Source organism: Schistocerca gregaria, unplaced genomic scaffold, assembly GCF_023897955.1.
Source record: "Schistocerca gregaria isolate iqSchGreg1 unplaced genomic scaffold, iqSchGreg1.2 ptg000169l, whole genome shotgun sequence".
In the NCBI taxonomy this organism is placed as follows: domain Eukaryota; kingdom Metazoa; phylum Arthropoda; class Insecta; order Orthoptera; family Acrididae; genus Schistocerca; species Schistocerca gregaria.
This window is the reverse complement of record NW_026061724.1, coordinates 7,686,618-7,705,833: the sequence shown is the minus strand read 5'-3', so window position 1 is coordinate 7,705,833 and position 19,216 is coordinate 7,686,618. Positions and strand designations below refer to the sequence as shown.

The 19,216-nt window shown below is 26.5% G+C and overlaps 3 long non-coding RNA genes across 3 annotated transcripts in view; 2 read left to right on the top strand and 1 right to left on the bottom strand.

Moving 5' to 3' along the window:
- LOC126302196 (uncharacterized) overlaps positions 1–19,216 on the top strand; it is a 153,461-nt gene that overhangs the window by 9,140 nt on the left and 125,105 nt on the right. The window lies entirely within an intron of this gene.
- Positions 4,097–19,216, top strand: part of LOC126302202 (uncharacterized) — a 139,852-nt gene continuing 124,732 nt past the window's right edge. The window contains exon 1 of the long non-coding RNA XR_007553119.1: positions 4,097–4,560. This is a non-coding gene — a long non-coding RNA (uncharacterized LOC126302202). The remainder of the gene's footprint in view (positions 4,561–19,216) is intronic.
- The window catches only part of LOC126302208 (uncharacterized), a 124,404-nt gene continuing 114,227 nt past the window's right edge, over positions 9,040–19,216 (bottom strand). Inside the window, exon 2 of the long non-coding RNA XR_007553124.1 lies at positions 9,040–9,802. This is a non-coding gene — a long non-coding RNA (uncharacterized LOC126302208). The remainder of the gene's footprint in view (positions 9,803–19,216) is intronic.

Here is a 19,216-nt window from a genome sequence, read left to right as displayed (position 1 = left end):
TGAATAATAAAACAAACGAAAAGAATAAGAAGCAGTTAAACCAGTAGAAAAAAAATAAAGAAAAAAAATTAAACAATTAATTCATCTTAAACAAACCATCTCAAGAATTAAATCCTTTGAATAAAATCCCGCTAAAAAAGGTATTCCACACAAAGATAAACTAGAAACATTAAAACAAACTGAAGTTAAAGGTATGAAATTAACAATTGATCCTATAAAACGAATATCCTGAGAATCCTTCAAATTATGAATTATTGAACCTGCACATATAAATAATAATGCCTTAAATAAAGCATGAGCCAATAAATGAAAAAATGCAAGCTTTGGATAACCTATAGCCAAAATTCTTATTATTAAACCAAGTTGTCTTAAAGTAGAAAGAGCAATAATCTTCTTTAAATCAAACTCAAAATTAGCGCCCAATCCAGCCATAAATATAGTTATACAACCAATTAAAAGTAAAAATCAACCACAATTATAAGTATCCAATATTGGTCTAAAACGAATTAATAAATAAACACCAGCAGTAACAAGAGTAGAAGAATGAACTAAAGCAGAAACAGGAGTAGGAGCTGCTATAGCAGCAGGAAGTCATGAAGAGAAAGGAATCTGAGCTCTCTTAGTTATAGCTGCTAAAACAATTAATATAGTAATGAGCTTTATTTCAAAAGAATTAGAAATAAAATCATAATAATAAATATAATTTCAACCACCAAAATTTAACATTCATGCAATAGAAATTAAAATAGCAACATCACCAATACGATTAGAAAGTGCAGTTAATATACCAGCACTATAAGATTTTACATTTTGATAATAAATAACTAAACAATAAGAAACTAAACCTAAACCATCTCAACCTAATAAAATTCTAATTAAATTAGGACTAATAATTAAAAAACCTATAGAAAGAATAAATATTAAAACAATAATAATAAAACGATTTATATTCTTTTCACCAGATATATAATCCTCTCTATAATAAATAACCAAAGAAGAAATATATATAACAAAAGATATAAAAATAAGAGATATTCAATCCAAAATTAAAGTTATAACAACTATAGAACCATTTAAATTGAAAAGCTCTCACTCAACAAAAACTCTATAATCAATTATTAAATAATAAATACCTAAAATAAAAATTATAGTTCTCGAAATAAACAAAGAAAAAAAACTCAAAGAACAAATAGAAAATAAATTCACGGCCTAAGATGAAAAACTTCATATCATTGATTCCACAAAACAATATTTTTAATTAAAATACTTAAGCAAACTAAACAAAGAAATATTCACCCTTTAAACAGAGAATATTTAAAGGCAATCAATGTAAAAGTAAAAGATGATATTCACGAAAATAACCAAGAGAACAAGTATAAACACCAGAATAATAATTCCCATGCTGAGAATAAGAATATATATACAAAGTATAAACATCTCTAAAAAAAGAAAAAAAAATCAAAGCAAAGAATCTAAAAGAAGATCAAGATATAATTCTATTTAATAATCTAATTTCACCTACCAAATTTAAAGAAGGAGGAGCAGCCATATTTGATGATCTTAAAAGAAATCATCATAAAGCCATTCTTGGCATCAAATTAATTATACCCTTGTTAATTAATAATCTTCGTCTACCTAAACGTTCATAAATAATATTAGATAAACAAAATAAACCAGAAGAACATAAACCATGACCAACCATTAGAGAAAGAGAACCTACACAACCTCATCAATTCATAGTCATCAATCCACCAATAACCATTCTTATATGAGCAACAGAAGAATATGCAATTAAAGACTTTAAATCAACCTGATGAAAACAAATAAATCTTACAATAACACCCCCAGATAAACCTAAAGACAATCAAAAATAATTAAACTTCAAACCCAAATAAGAAATAACCTTTATAACACGAAAAATACCATAACCACCTTACTTTAATAAAACAACAGCAAGAATTATTCTACCTGAAATAGGGGCCTCTACATGAGCCTTAGGAAGTCATAAATGAACCAAAAACATAGGTATCTTAACTAAAAAAGCCAAAATTATAAATACATAAAACATAAAATAATAAGAACCAAAATCAACCAATAAAGGAAAATATAAAGTATTAGAAAAATCATAAACCTTAAATAAAACTAATAATAAAGGTAATCTAGCAACCAAAGTATAAAAAATTAAATAAACACCAGCCTGCAAACGCTCAGGTTGATAACCCCAACCCAAAATTAAAAGTAAAGTAGGAACTAATCTAGCCTCAAAAAAAATATAAAAAGAAAGAAGACTTAATCTAGCAAATGAACAATAAAGCATAATTATTAAAATCAAAACCATAAAAACAAAAAAATTAGAATGATATGAACTTAAATAAACTGAACCTCTAGCAGTGATTATTAAAGAACAAATCCAAAAACTAAGTAAAATTAAACTAAAAGAAAAATAATCAATACCAAAATAATATCTAATTATATTCAAATCAGCATATGAATAAACACAAATTATAAAAACAAAACCCGACAGAAACATTAAAGAATGAACCAACCATCAACAATTATTTAATAAACAAAGAGGGATCAAAAAAATAGTTATAAATAAATACTTTAACATAAAGATAAACCAAAAGAATTAAAAAAATCATTACCATGAGAACGAATTATTGAAACTAAAATAGAAAGACCTAAAGCACCCTCACAAACAGAAAAAACTAAAAAAATAACAGGAAAAAAATAATCATAATCAAACTCAATAAGAAAAACAATAACTAACATAAATAAAGAAAGAACAATATATTCTAATCTCAAAAGAACCATTAATAAATGTTTACATTTAGAAGAAAAAACATAAACACCAGCAAAATACATCAATAAAGAAGTAAAAATAGAGAATATAAACATTAGTTTTAATAGTTTAAAAAAAACGCCGGTCTTGTAAACCGGAAATAAGTCCAGCCCCCACTTTTAAAACTTCAGAGGTGGAAAAGCTTCCATCATCGATCCCCAAAACCGGTATTTTAAATAAACTAACCCCTGAAATGATCAAAATAATAATTATATCATTATCAAATGTAATAAATATTAATTTTATTAAATTAAGACACCCAATATCAATAATGCTTTTTATTATCCTTCAAACCGTCCTAGTTGGATTAATAACAGGAACAAGTACATTAATTTATCATAACGGAACCGTGGTAATGTTCCACGAACCCAAATAAAACCAAAAGATATAATAGCAAGCTTAATAAAAAATATAAAAGAATAAAAATCACCGCCCAAAAAAATTAAAGCCAATAACATTCTTATGAAGACAATTCTAGTATATTCAGCTAAAAAAATTAAAGTAAAACCACCCGCACCATACTCAATATTAAATCCTGAAACTAACTCAGATTCCCCTTCAGCAAAATCAAAAGGAGTACGATTAGTTTCAGCTAAGCAAGAAGCAAAACAAGCTAAAGCTAAAGGAAAAGAAATAATAATAAATCAACAATAAAGCTGATAGTTTATAAAATCAAACATATTAAAACTACCAATTAAAATAATTAAGGACAATAAAATTAAAGCTAAACTAACTTCATAAGAAATTGTTTGAGCAACAGAACGAAGAGAACCTAATAATGAATAATTTGAATTAGAAGATCAACCAGCAATTATAACAGTATAAACACCTAATCTAGTACAACATAAAAAAATAAAAATCCATAAGAAAAAGAACACATATAAGTTAAATAAGGAAAAATTACTCAAACGGCTAAAGAAATCATTAAATTAAAAACAGGGGAAAAATAATAAAGTAGGTAATTAGATATAATAGGAATTGGCTGCTCCTTACAAATTAACTTAATAGCATCTCTAAATGGCTGAGGAATTCCAACAAAACCTACCTTATTTGGACCCTTTCGAATCTGAATATAACCTAAAACCTTACGCTCTAATAAAGTTAAAAAGGCAACACTAATTAAAACACAAATAACCAATAAAAGAAAATTCAAAATAAATATAAATAAATCATAAAGTATCAATACTATTTGTAGAAAAAATCTACATAAATGAATTCTAAATTCAACACATTAATCTGTCAAAATAGTAAATAAATTAATATTAATCAATATAACAAAAAATATTTTAACCATATGGTCCTTTCGTACTAATATGGATTAACAATCTTAGGATAGAAACCGACCTGGCTCACGCCGGTCTGAACTCAGATCATGTAAGAATTTAAAGGTCGAACAGACCTAATCATTGGGCTCCTGCACCCAAAATTTTTCTTAATCCAACATCGAGGTCGCAATCTTCTTTGTCGATATGAGCTCTCAAAAACAATTACGCTGTTATCCCTAAGGTAACTTAATCTTATGATCATAAATTATGGATCAAAATAACAAACATAAATAAATGATATAATAATGAAGAGTTTATCTATTCTTCATGTCACCCCAACAAAACATCATCATTAAATATAGAAAGACAAACAAAAAACTATATAAAAGTAAAATGTCAAGCTCTATAGGGTCTTCTCGTCCTAAAGAAGAATTTAAGCCTTTTGACTCAAAAGTTAAATTCAAAAATTTATTAAGACAGTTGGTTTCTCGTCAAGCCATTCATTCCAGCCACTAATTAAGAGACTAATGATTATGCTACCTTTGCACGGTCAAAATACCGCGGCTCTTTAAAAATACGCTCAGTGAGCAGGCCAGACCTCAAAATATAAACAAGAGGACATGTTTTTGATAAACAGGCGGAAATCAATTTTGCCTAGTTCCTTATAATAAGTTCTCAAGGTAAAAATTTCATACAAATAAATATACTAATTCTATCATTATTACAAAAATTTTAAAATTAAATTAATAATCTTAATAAAAAACCTAAAATATTTATAAAATCAAAATAAAAAATAATGAACTAAAACGTAATCTTAAAGATAGCTGGTTTAAAGCTTACTATTATATTTCTATAAAATAAATTATAGGTTATTAACTTCAAAGCTTATCCCTTATAGAATAAATAAGTTAATATTTTTACTTAAAAAATTAAATAAAAACAAATAACTTTAAGAAATTAAATTTTTTCTTAAGAAACTAGATATCTTGGGAAACGATTAACATCTCATTTCTATAAATAATTTAATAATAATTATGATACATTAACTATAAATTATTTATAAATCAACCCAAATCGAGACAAGTAAAATAAATACTAAAATTTTGATAAACCCTGATACAAAAGGTACAATAAATAAAATCTACTTAAAAAAATTTAAAATAATATTTCATAAAACACTTACATTACCAATAAACTATAATTTAAAAAATCAATTCTATAAAATATACTAAGACAAAAATACAATAAAATTATTTATATTAAATAATTAAATAAACAAAAAATAAATATAATAAAATAAACAATCAAGATATCCTGATTTGCACAGAAAAATTTTCAGTGTAAATGAAACACTTTACTAATAAGTTATATCTTGAAACTCTTCCTAGATACACTTTCCAGTACATCTACTATGTTACGACTTATCTCATCTAAATTGAAGCTACTTTAAAATAAAATAGAATAATCAATAATGAGAGGGACGGGCGATGTGTACACATCTCAGAGCCAATATCAGTTAAATTAAATAAATTAAATTACTATCAAATCCCCCTTCATTAACAGTATTTCACTATCAAATCCGTTATAAACAAAAATCTATTGTAACCCACCTCCTCTTAACTATAAGCTGCACCTTGACCTGAAATATTTTATAATTATAAATCTTGAGAATTATAACTCTAAAAAGATTCTCTGATAACGGAGATATACAAACAAATAAATTAAGTAGAGTAAATCGTGTATTATCAATCATGGGGTAGGTTCCTCTGAATGGAATGAGATACCGCCAAATTCTTTGGGTTTAAAGACCTTAACTAATAGTACCCTGGTAAATATAATTAACATTTAAAATAATAGGGTATCTAATCCTAGTTTATTATTTAAATTTCACAGATTCATAAAAAGGGCCACAAATAAATTTTAACATTTCACCTTACAAATTTATATTTCAACCCTAATAATATAAACAACTGTTTTAACCAATAATATTCACTTGTATCAATCGTATAACCGCGGCTGCTGGCACGAATTATGCCGATACTAAATCAATTGCTAAATCCAAAATCACTTGATAATTAAATCAAATTACTGCAAAAAGAACATTTAGTCTAACAAAACTTACATATAATACAAAGAAAAAGTGAATAAACAAGCAAGAATAAAACTTTTAAAAATAAAAAATAAGAAAATTTTAAATCTATTAATTCAGGAAAAAATAAAAGATTCAAATATTTAAAGAAAAAAAAAGAAAAAAAACCACAAACATTAACAAAAAAAAAAGAAACGCCCCTATGTATGACCACAACAACTTCTCTATTATATATAATTAAAGATTAATATGGAACATGTATAGCAATAAATGTATTATATTCTTTCTTATTTAATCTTTCTTTTCACTAATAAATAAAGAAAGATTAAATAATATAATAAATATATTTTATACAATTATGTAATTTAATATAATATGTTATTAATATGAATTCTTTTTTTTATATTAAGTTAACTTTCATATATATTAGTTAAATAATCTAATTATAGATAATTAACATAATTATATTATTATAATTAATATAATTATTTATATTAATTATATTATTTTATATTTAAATTAATAATTTTATTTATTATATCCAATTATAATAATATTAAATATTAAATTACATATTATTATATATATTATATTATAATAACCTATTTTAAGCTAAAAACATAAGTAGCTATAATCCTAGGTAAATAATTGCATTAAAATAATCAATTGATAATGGTAAGATGAACTTATAATACTTTAATTTCAAATAAATGTAATATATTAATATAAATTATTTATTATATATATATATATATATATATATATATATATATATATATATATATATATATAAAAATAAAATGAGCAGGATAAATTAATCCTAATTAAACAAAATACTACATAAAAGAATTTCAAAAAAAACTTTCGATTTATATATTAAATAAATGAAGTGCCTGATTAAAGGGTTACCTTGATAGGGTAAATAAAGTAAATAAAATTACCTTCATTAAAATTACATAAGATAGAATTAAAATACCTCCTTTAGTATCAAAAACTAACGTGCATCATACACCTTAATGTAAAAAGGTAAGCTAAACAAGCTAATGGGTTCATACCCCATTTATAGAGGTATCAATCCTCTCCTTTTTAATGACCAACAACTCTACAAAACTTCTCTTCCTATCAACATTAATGATAGGAATGATCCTGTCCATTTCATCAAATTCCTGATTTGGGGTTTGAATAGGACTTGAGATCAACTTACTTTCATTTATTCCGCTCCTAACAAGAAATAAAAATATAATAATAAATGAATCATCAATTAAATATTTTATTGTCCAAGCAATAGCATCGACAATATTATTATTTTCAATTTTGCTGATTCAAATAAAATATCCCATGGGATGGGAAACAGAATTTATCCCATCAATAATAATTAGATCTAGACTATTATTAAAGATTGGAGCTGCACCTTTCCATTTCTGATTTCCAGAAGTTATAGGAGCATCAAGATGAAATAATTGTTTAACATTAATAACATGACAAAAAATCGCCCCAATAATGGTCTTATCTTATTGTATTCAATTAAGAACTTTTATTTGAACAATTATTATCTTAAGAATTATTATTGGGGCAATAGGAGGTTTAAATCAAACATCCTTACGACAACTTTTAGCATATTCATCAATCAGACATCTAGGTTGAATAATTAGATCATTAACAGTCAGAGAAAACATCTGAGAACTATACTTCATTATCTACTCACTATTAAGATTAATTATAGTTTTATTATTTAAGCAAATAAATTTATTTTTCATAAATCAAATTTATTCAGCCAGAAATATAAAAACCGAAATTAAATTCATAATATTCTTATCTTTATTATCTTTAGGTGGACTACCACCATTCCTTGGATTCTTACCAAAATGAATTGTAATACAATCATTAATAGAAAACAATATAACAACTATTATAACTATTATAGTTGTATTAACTACAATTACACTCTACTACTATATACGTATTAGATTCTCAGCTCTAATTATATCATACACAGAAAATTCGTGATCTATAAAGATAAAGTCCCAAAAATCAAGAATCATTCTTCCTATAACAGTAATAATTTCAACAATAGGATTGATTTCAACATCAACCTTAATTTCATTATACTAAGGACTTAAGTTAATCAAACTAATCACCTTCAAAGTTATAATTAAAAGAATAATCTTTTAGGCCTTAGTAAAATTTTACACCTCTAGAATTGCAGTCTAGAATCATAATTGAATATAAGACCTAAATATGATAAGAGAGAAAACATCTCATAAGTAGATTTACAGTCTACCACCTAAAATTCAGCCATCTTACCGCAAAAATGATTATTCTCAACAAACCATAAGGACATTGGTACTTTATACTTCATATTTGGAGCATGAGCAGGAATAGTAGGAACATCAATAAGAATACTTATTCGTGCTGAACTTGGCCAACCCGGATCTCTAATTGGGGATGACCAGATTTATAATGTTATTATTACAGCTCACGCATTCGTAATAATTTTCTTTATAGTAATACCTATTATAATTGGTGGATTTGGTAATTGACTTGTTCCACTAATAATTGGTGCACCAGATATAGCATTTCCAAGAATAAATAATATAAGTTTTTGATTACTACCACCTTCACTAACCCTTCTTCTTACATCTTCTATAGTAGATAATGGTGCTGGTACAGGATGAACAGTTTACCCTCCTCTAGCAGGAGCTATTGCACACGGGGGTGCATCTGTAGATCTAGCTATTTTTTCACTGCACTTAGCAGGTGTATCATCTATTCTTGGTGCAGTGAATTTCATTACAACAGCAATTAATATACGATCAGAAAGTATAACTTTAGATCAAACACCTTTATTTGTATGATCTGTAGCTATTACAGCATTACTTCTCCTTCTTTCACTTCCAGTTTTAGCAGGAGCTATTACTATATTATTAACAGATCGAAATTTAAATACATCATTCTTTGACCCTGCAGGAGGGGGTGACCCAATTCTATATCAACATCTATTTTGATTCTTTGGACACCCAGAAGTTTATATTTTAATTCTACCGGGGTTCGGAATTATTTCACATATTGTATGTCAAGAAAGAGGAAAAATTGAATCATTTGGAACATTAGGTATAATTTATGCTATACTATCAATTGGACTAATAGGATTTATTGTATGAGCACATCATATATTTACAGTAGGAATGGATGTTGACACACGAGCATATTTTACATCAGCAACAATAATTATTGCTGTACCTACAGGAATTAAGGTATTTAGATGATTAGCTACATTATATGGAACTAAATTCAAGTTCAATCCACCATTATTATGAGCTCTAGGATTTATTTTCCTATTTACAATTGGTGGATTAACAGGATTAGTATTAGCAAATTCATCACTTGATATTGTATTACATGATACATATTATGTAGTAGCCCACTTTCATTATGTATTATCTATAGGAGCAGTATTTGCAATTATAGGAGGTGTCATTCAATGATATCCACTATTTACAGGATTAACTATAAATAATACATGATTAAAAATCCAATTTACAATTATATTCATTGGAGTAAATTTAACATTCTTTCCTCAACACTTCCTAGGATTAGCAGGAATACCTCGACGATACTCTGACTACCCAGATGCATATACATCATGAAACGTAGTATCAAGAATTGGGTCTACAATTTCTATTGTAGGAATAATTATATTCATTGTAATTATATGAGAAAGAATGATTACAAACCGAGCAATTATATTTAGAGCTAACATAAGAAGATCAACAGAATGACTACAAAATAACCCTCCTGCTGAACATAGTTACTCAGAATTACCATTAATCTCTAGATTCTAATATGGCAGATTAGTGCAGTAGATTTAAGCTCTACAAATAAAGGTTTGACCTTTTATTAGAAAATATTTATTAATGGCAACATGATCAAATTTATCTCTTCAAGATGGAGCTTCACCATTAATGGAGCAATTATCATTCTTTCATGATCATACTATGGTCGTATTATTATTAATTACAGTAATTGTAGGTTATGCCCTAAGTTATATATTATTTATTGCCTATACTAACCGTAATATACTTCATGGACATTTAATTGAAACAATCTGAACAGCTTTACCAGCAATTACATTAATTTTTATTGCCCTTCCATCATTACGACTATTATATTTACTTGATGATTCAGTAGATGCAATAATTACAATTAAAACCATTGGACGACAATGATATTGAAGATATGAATATTCAGACTTCATAGACGTAGAATTTGACACTTATATAACACCAGAACAAGACCTAGAAAATGATGGATTCCGACTACTAGATGTAGATAACCGAACAATCCTACCAATAAATACAGAAGTACGAGTATTAACAAGAGCATCAGATGTTCTACACTCATGAGCAGTTCCTGCATTAGGGGTTAAAATTGATGCAACGCCAGGTCGGTTAAATCAAGGAACATTCACAATAAATCGACCTGGATTATTCTTTGGACAATGCTCAGAAATCTGTGGAGCAAACCACAGATTTATACCAATTGTAATTGAAAGAACTTCAGTAAATTTATTTATTAAGTGATTATCTAAGATAATTTAAGGAGTTAGTTAAAATAAATAACATTAGAGTGTCAATCTAAAGTAACTAAAAAAAATTAGTACACCTTGAAATTCATCAGATGACTGAAAGTAAGTAATGGTCTCTTAAACCAAATAATAGTAAATTAACGACTACTTCTGATGGGGAAATTATATCCAAATCCCTCAAATATCCCCTCTTATATGATTCTCACTATTCATTATATTTTCAGCTACATTAATCTTGTTTAATCAAATAAACTTCTTCTCATTTAAACCTAACCTTATTAAAAGAGCAGAAAAAGGAACAATTGAAATAAAAAACTTAAATTGAAAATGATAACAAATCTATTCTCAACATTTGACCCATCAACTAACATCTTTAATTTATCATTAAATTGAACTAGAACATTTCTAGGACTATTATTAATCCCATCACTATTTTGACTTACACCATCACGAATTAACATTATCTGAAATAAACTAAATTTAACCTTACATAATGAATTTAAAACACTTCTTGGACCAAAATCATTTAATGGAACAACATTCATTTTCATCTCAATTTTTATTATAATATTATTTAACAATTTCATAGGATTATTCCCTTATATTTTTACTAGAACAATACATTTAGCATTAACATTTGCAATTGCCCTACCTATATGGCTAAGATTTATATTATTTGGATGAATTAACCATACTAATCATATATTTACACACCTTGTACCACAAGGTACACCGCCTGCATTAATATCATTTATAGTACTAATTGAAACAATTAGTAATGTTATTCGACCAGGTACATTAGCAGTACGGTTGGCAGCAAATATAATTGCAGGACACTTATTATTAACCTTATTAGGAAACACAGGACCATCTATAGCAATAAACTTAATCTCATTACTAATTATTGGACAAATACTTCTATTAATTCTAGAATCAGCAGTAGCAATAATTCAAGCCTATGTTTTCTCAATTCTAAGAACTCTATATTCTAGAGAAGTATATTAAACCTATGTTAACAACTCACTCAAACCACCCATTCCACTTAGTAGACTATAGACCTTGACCATTAACAGGAGCAATTGGAGCAATAGTCCTAGTATCAGGACTAGCAAAATGATTCCACCTATTTAATATTAACTTATTCATAATTGGATTTGGAATTACCCTACTAACTATAATTCAATGATGACGAGATGTAGTACGAGAAGGAACATATCAAGGATTACATACAGGATTTGTATCAATTGGATTACGATGAGGAATAATTTTATTTATTGCATCAGAGGTATTATTTTTCGTTCCTTTTTTTTGAGCATTCTTTAGAAGAAGATTAGCACCAACAATTGAACTAGGAATACTATGACCTCCAATAGGAATTCAACCCTTTAACCCTATATAAATTCCATTACTTAATACAGCTATTCTTTTAGCATCAGGAGTAACAGTAACATGAGCACATCATAGTTTAATGGAATCTAATCATACTCAAGCACTACAAGGATTATTCTTCACAGTGTTATTAGGACTATACTTTACAATACTTCAAGCATATGAATATTGAGAAGCACCTTTTACCATTGCAGATGCAGTTTATGGATCAACATTCTTTGTTGCAACAGGATTCCATGGTTTACACGTAATTATTGGAACAATCTTTTTATCAACATGTCTACTTCGACACTCAATAAATCAATTTTCACCAAGACATCACTTTGGATTTGAAGCAGCAGCATGATACTGACACTTCGTAGACGTAGTATGATTATTCTTATATATCTCTATTTATTGATGAGGTAGATAATTGTTTTTCTAGTATAAATAGTACATTTGACTTCCAATCAGAAAGATTGATATAAATCAAGAAAAACAATTCTAATTCTATCAACAAGAGTTTTCATTAGATTTATTATTCCAATAATTGTTATAATCCTGGCAACAACACTATCAAAAAAATTAATTAATGATCGAGAAAAAAGATCACCATTTGAATGTGGGTTTGATCCAAAAAGATCAGCACGAATACCATTCTCAATACGATTCTTCCTAATCGCAGTAATCTTTTTAATTTTTGATGTAGAAATTGCACTAATTCTACCAATTGTAATTATTTTTAAAACTTCAGACATTATAATCTGAACAGTATCAACAATATTTTTTATTCTAGTTCTATTAGGAGGACTATACCATGAATGAAACCAAGGAGCATTACAATGAGCAGAATAAAGGGTTGTAGTTAAATATAACATTTGGGTTGCATTCAAAAAGTATTGATATTATCAATCAACCTTAAATAGAATAAGAAGCGAAATACTGCAGTCAGTTTCGACCTGGAAGATTGGTATGTACTACCCTTATTCTTATTAATTGAAGCCAAAAAGAGGCGTATTACTGTTAATAATATAATTGAACTATAATAGTTCCAATTAAGGAAATGTAAAGCCAATATGAAAGCTGCTAACTTTTTATATTAGCGGTTAAACTCCGTTAACATTTCTAAAATTTATATAGTTTAAATAAAACATTACATTTTCACTGTAAAAATAATATATCTATATTTATAAATACTTAAAAGTAAAAATACTTCCTTAACATCTTCAGTGTCACGCTCTAATTATAAGCTATTTAAGTAAATGAAAAACAATATTACCAAAATAAATATTCAAAAAATAAAAGTTAAAAGATAAATCTTGAAATTAGAATCATATCAACCTTGAATATAACCAATTAAATAAATAAATAATCTATATAAACCTTGACCACCAAGTAATTCACCTCAACCATAATCAAATGACTTAGATGAATAATAACCTATTTTTAAAGGAATATATCTAATAAACTTAGTTGAAAGAAAAGGTATAAATCATATAGAACCAGCAAATCTAACAAAAGAAAGTATACTTAAAGAAAATAAATTATGAGAAAAATCAAAATTAGAAATAAAATAACCTAAATAAGCACCTAAAATAACAACTGTAATAGTTAAAAACTTTAAATAATAAGGTAAAGCAATCACATGAGGAATAGGAAAAATTAATCAAGATAAAAGACTACCACCAAAAACAGCAACAAACAATAGACCAATTATTCCAAATGAAATATAATAACCCTTATCATCAAAAGAAAATCTAGAATAAAAATTATTATCACCAGATATTGAATAATAAAACAAACGAAAAGAATAAGAAGCAGTTAAACCAGTAGAAAAAAAATAAAGAAAAAAAATTAAACAATTAATTCATCTTAAACAAACCATCTCAAGAATTAAATCCTTTGAATAAAATCCCGCTAAAAAAGGTGTTCCACACAAAGATAAACTAGAAACATTAAAACAAACTGAAGTTAAAGGTATGAAATTAACAATTGATCCTATAAAACGAATATCCTGAGAATCCTTCAAATTATGAATTATTGAACCTGCACATATAAATAATAATGCCTTAAATAAAGCATGAGCCAATAAATGAAAAAATGCAAGCTTTGGATAACCTATAGCCAAAATTCTTATTATTAAACCAAGTTGTCTTAAAGTAGAAAGAGCAATAATCTTCTTTAAATCAAACTCAAAATTAGCACCCAATCCAGCCATAAATATAGTTATACAACCAATTAAAAGTAAAAATCAACCACAATTATAAGTATCCAATATTGGTCTAAATCGAATTAATAAATAAACAACTGCAGTAACAAGAGTAGAAGAATGAACTAAAGCAGAAACAGGAGTAGGAGCTGCTATAGCAGCAGGAAGTCATGAAGAGAAAGGAATCTGAGCTCTCTTAGTTATAGCTGCTAAAACAATTAATATAGTAATGAGCTTTATTTCAAAAGAATTAGAAATAAAATCATAATAATAAATATAATTTCACCCACCAAAATTTAACATTCATGCAATAGAAATTAAAATAGCAACATCACCAATACGATTAGAAAGTGCAGTTAATATACCAGCACTATAAGATTTTACATTTTGATAATAAATAACTAAACAATAAGAAACTAAACCTAAACCATCTCAACCTAATAAAATTCTAATTAAATTAGGACTAATAATTAAAAAACCTATAGAAAGAATAAATATTAAAACAATAATAATAAAACGATTTATATTCTTTTCACCAGATATATAATCCTCTCTATAATAAATAACCAAAGAAGAAATATATATAACAAAAGATATAAAAATAAGAGATATTCAATCCAAAATTAAAGTTATAACAACTATAGAACCATTTAAATTGAAAAGCTCTCACTCAACAAAAACTCTATAATCAATTATTAAATAATAAATACCTAAAATAAAAATTATAGTTCTCGAAATAAACAAAGAAAAAAAACTCAAAGAACAAATAGAAAATAAATTCAATGCCTAAGATGAAAAACTTCATATCATTGATTCCACAAAACAATATTTTTAATTAAAATACTTAAGCAAACTAAACAAAGAAATATTCACCCTTTAAACAGAGAATATTTAAAGGCAATCAATGTAAAAGTAAAAGATGATATTCACGAAAATAACCAAGAGAACAAGTATAAACACCAGAATAATAATTCCCATGCTGAGAATAAGAATATATATACAAAGTATAAACAGCTCTAAAAAAAGAAAAAAAAATCAAAGCAAAGAATCTAAAAGAAGATCAAGATATAATTCTATTTAATAATCTAATTTCACCTACCAAATTTAAAGAAGGAGGAGCAGCCATATTTGATGATCTTAAAAGAAATCATCATAAAGCCATTCTTGGCATCAAATTAATTATACCCTTGTTAATTAATAATCTTCGTCTACCTAAACGTTCATAAATAATATTAGATAAACAAAATAAACCAGAAGAACATAAACCATGACCAACCATTAGAGAAAGAGAACCTACACAACCTCATCAATTCATAGTCATCAATCCACCAATAACCATTCTTATATGAGCAACAGAAGAATATGCAATTAAAGACTTTAAATCAACCTGACGAAAACAAATAAATCTTACAATAACACCCCCAGATAAACCTAAAGACAATCAAAAATAATTAAACTTTAAACCCAAATAAGAAATAACCTTTATAACACGAAAAATACCATAACCACCTAACTTTAATAAAACACCAGCAAGAATTATTCTACCAGAAATAGGGGCCTATACATGAGCCTTAGGAAGTCATAAATGAACCAAAAACATAGGTATCTTAACTAAAAAAGCCAAAATTATAAATACATAAAACATAAAATAATAAGAACCAAAATCAACCAATAAAGGAAAATATAAAGTATTAGAAAAATCATAAACCTTAAATAAAACTAATAATAAAGGTAATCTAGCAACCAAAGTATAAAAAATTAAATAAACACCAGCCTGCAAACGCTCAGGTTGATAACCCCAACCCAAAATTAAAAGTAAAGTAGGAACCAATCTAGCCTCAAAAAAAATATAAAAAGAAAGAAGACTTAATCTAGCAAATGAACAATAAAGCATAATTATTAAAATCAAAACCATAAAAACAAAAAAATTAGAATGATATGAACTTAAATAAACTGAACCTCTAGCAGTGATTATTAAAGAACAAATCCAAAAACTAAGTAAAATTAAACTAAAAGACAAATAATCAATACCAAAATAATATCTAATTATATTCAAATCAGCATATGAATAAACACAAATTATAAAAACAAAACCCGACAGAAACATTAAAGAATGAACCAACCATCAACAATTATTTAATAAACAAAGAGGGATCAAAAAAATAGTTATAAATAAATACTTTAACATAAAGATAAACCAAAAGAATTAAAAAAATCATTACCATGAGAACGAATTATTGAAACTAAAATAGAAAGACCTAAAGCACCCTCACAAACAGAAAAAACTAAAAAAATAACAGGAAAAAAATAATCATAATCAAACTCAATAAGAAAAACAATAACTAACATAAAGAAAGAAAGAACAATATATTCTAATCTCAAAAGAACCATTAATAAATGTTTACGTTTAGAAGAAAAAACATAAACACCAGCAAAATAAATCAATAAAGAAGTAAAAATAGAGAATATAAACATTAGTTTTAATAGTTTAAAAAAAACGCCGGTCTTGTAAACCGGAAATAAGTCCAGCCCCCACTTTTAAAACTTCAGAGGTGGAAAAGCTTCCATCATCGGTCCCCAAAACCGGTATTTTAAATAAACTAACCCCTGAAATGATCAAAATAATAATTATATCATTATCAAATGTAATAAATATTAATTTTATTAAATTAAGACACCCAATATCAATAATGCTTTTTATTATCCTTCAAACCTTCCTAGTTGGATTAATAACAGGAACAATAATAGAAAGATATTGATTATCATATATTTTATTTTTAACATTTCTTGGTGGTATACTAGTATTATTTATTTACATTACAAGAATTGCATCAAACGAAATATTTCAGCCTAAATCAATCACTATAATTATTACATTAATAATGTGAGTATTTATCATATTAATATTAATTATTCTAGATATATCTATATTTATAGACTTTTTCAAAAACACCGAAACTATAAATATTGATAATTCAATCAATTATCAAGAAATAACAATATCTTTAGAAAAATTATATAATAGACCAACATTCATTATTACAATAATAATAATAATTTATTTATTTTTAGCACTACTAGCAGTTGTTAAAATCACCAATATTAATCAGGGACCTATTCGTAAAATAAGATAATTACTAATGAATAAACCCTTACGATTAAGACATCCTTTAATTAAAATTATTAATAACTCTTTAATTGACTTACCTGCCCCAACAAATATTTCATTTTGATGAAATTTTGGATCCCTATTAGGGTTATGTTTGGTAATTCAAATCGTAACTGGACTATTTTTAGCTATACATTATACATCAAATATTGAAATAGCATTCAGTAGTGTAGTACACATCTGCCGAGACGTAAATAATGGTTGAATTATCTGAACCTTACACGCAAATGGAGCATCTATATTTTTTATTTGTATTTACTTACATGTAGGACGGGGAATTTACTATGGATCTTATATATATATACATACCTGAATAATTGGTACAGTGATTTTATTTTTAGTTATAGCAACTGCATTTATAGGATATGTCTTACCCTGAGGCCAAATATCTTTTTGAGGTGCAACAGTAATTACTAATTTATTATCAGCAATCCCATACTTAGGAACAGATTTAGTCCAATGAGTATGAGGAGGATTCGCTGTTGATAATGCAACATTAAATCGATTCTTCACATTCCATTTTGTATTACCATTTATTATTGCTGCTATAGCAGCAATTCATTTATTTTTTCTTCACCAAACAGGATCTAATAATCCTCTTGGACTAAATGGAGATATTGAAAAAATTCCATTCCATCCATACTTTACCTTTAAGGATTCTATTACATTTGTAATAATAACATCATTATTAATTATACTATGTTTAATTAATCCTTACCTATTAGGAGATCCAGATAACTTTGTACCTGCCAACCCATTAGTAACACCAGTTCACATTCAACCAGAATGATATTTCCTATTTGCATATGCAATTCTACGATCTATCCCTAATAAGTTAGGAGGTGTTATTGCATTATTTTTATCAATTAGAATCTTAATAATTTTACCATTTTATAATAAAACACCATTCCGAGGCATTCAATTTTACCCTATTAATCAAATTTTATTCTGAATTATAGTAGTTGTTGTATGCTTACTAACGTGAATTGGTAAACGACCTGTTGAAGAACCTTATATTATAACAGGTCAAATCTTAACAATTATTTACTTCACATATTTCTTAATTAATGTCCATGTCGCAAACGCATGAGATAAATTAATTAAGGAATAAAGTTAATTAGCTTAGGAAAAGCATATGTTTTGAAAACATAAAATTAGAAGTTTAACTCTTCTATTAACTTTTCTCAAAAAATTTCACTAAACAAATGAGATAAATAAAATCTTTAAACCAACAAAGAAAATAAAAAAATTCAAAGATAAAGGTAAAAAACTTTTTCAAGCTAAGTACATTAATTTATCATAACGGAACCGTGGTAATGTTCCACGAACCCAAATAAAACCAAAAGATATAATAGCAAGCTTAATAAAAAATATAAAAGAATAAAAATCACCGCCCAAAAAAATTAAAGCCAATAACATTCTTATGAAGACAATTCTAGTATATTCAGCTAAAAAAATTAAAGTAAAACCACCCGCACCATACTCAATATTAAATCCTGAAACTAACTCAGATTCCCCTTCAGCAAAATCAAAAGGAGTACGATTAGTTTCAGCTAAGCAAGAAGCAAAACAAGCTAAAGCTAAAGGAAAAGAAATAATAATAAATCAACAATAAAGCTGATAGTTTATAAAATCAAACATATTAAAACTACCAATTAAAATAATTAAAGACAATAAAATTAAAGCTAA